This window comes from Pteropus vampyrus, unplaced genomic scaffold (assembly GCF_000151845.1).
Source record: "Pteropus vampyrus isolate Shadow unplaced genomic scaffold, Pvam_2.0 Scaffold252, whole genome shotgun sequence".
Lineage (NCBI taxonomy): Eukaryota > Metazoa > Chordata > Mammalia > Chiroptera > Pteropodidae > Pteropus > Pteropus vampyrus.
The window spans coordinates 484045-484699 of NW_011889033.1; positions in this window are offsets into that span (position 1 = coordinate 484045).

The window sequence follows — 655 nt, forward strand, 5'->3', positions numbered from 1 at the left end:
CTGGGGTTTCTGACGGATGACCCATCCCTCTTGCCAGTTCTGCTGAGATCACCATTTGTCTCTGGTTAGACCCCGTTTTGCCTAGAAATGCACTGAGCCCGCCTGTCTGCCTTCCGCTTCCAGGTCGGAGGTCAGGAGACAGAGTCCGGGTCACCGTGTCCTGCTGGACGGGGCGTGTAAGACGCTGCCCGCGTGTTGGGGTTCCAGTCCTGGTCCCTAAACCACTCTTCCTTCTTCTCGCCACTCTTCGGCGACCTCCTTCGGTCGTGGTGTGTCGTCCCACGGATTGGTAGTTGTACTTAGCAGGGAGGAACAGGAAGACACGCGTCTGTGCCATCTCATCCTGACCAAAAGTCTTGACTTCGACACTTATAAATACGTGTTGTTTTCTGGCGTACTGATGTCCAGCCACAGACGTGTTCCAGAATGCTCACGGCAGCGCCATCTGTAATAGCCCAAGTCTGGAAACGCCCAAAGGCGTTTATAGTAGAATTATCGTGGCGTGTCCCCTCAGTGGGACACCGGAATGGACAGACTACGAGGAAGACAGCGACGGTGCGTGCCTCTTCCCAACATGATGTCAAACAAAGCGGCCGGAGACCGAAAAGCACCGCTTTGTGACTGCATCTCACAAAGCGCACCCAGGTGGAGGTGA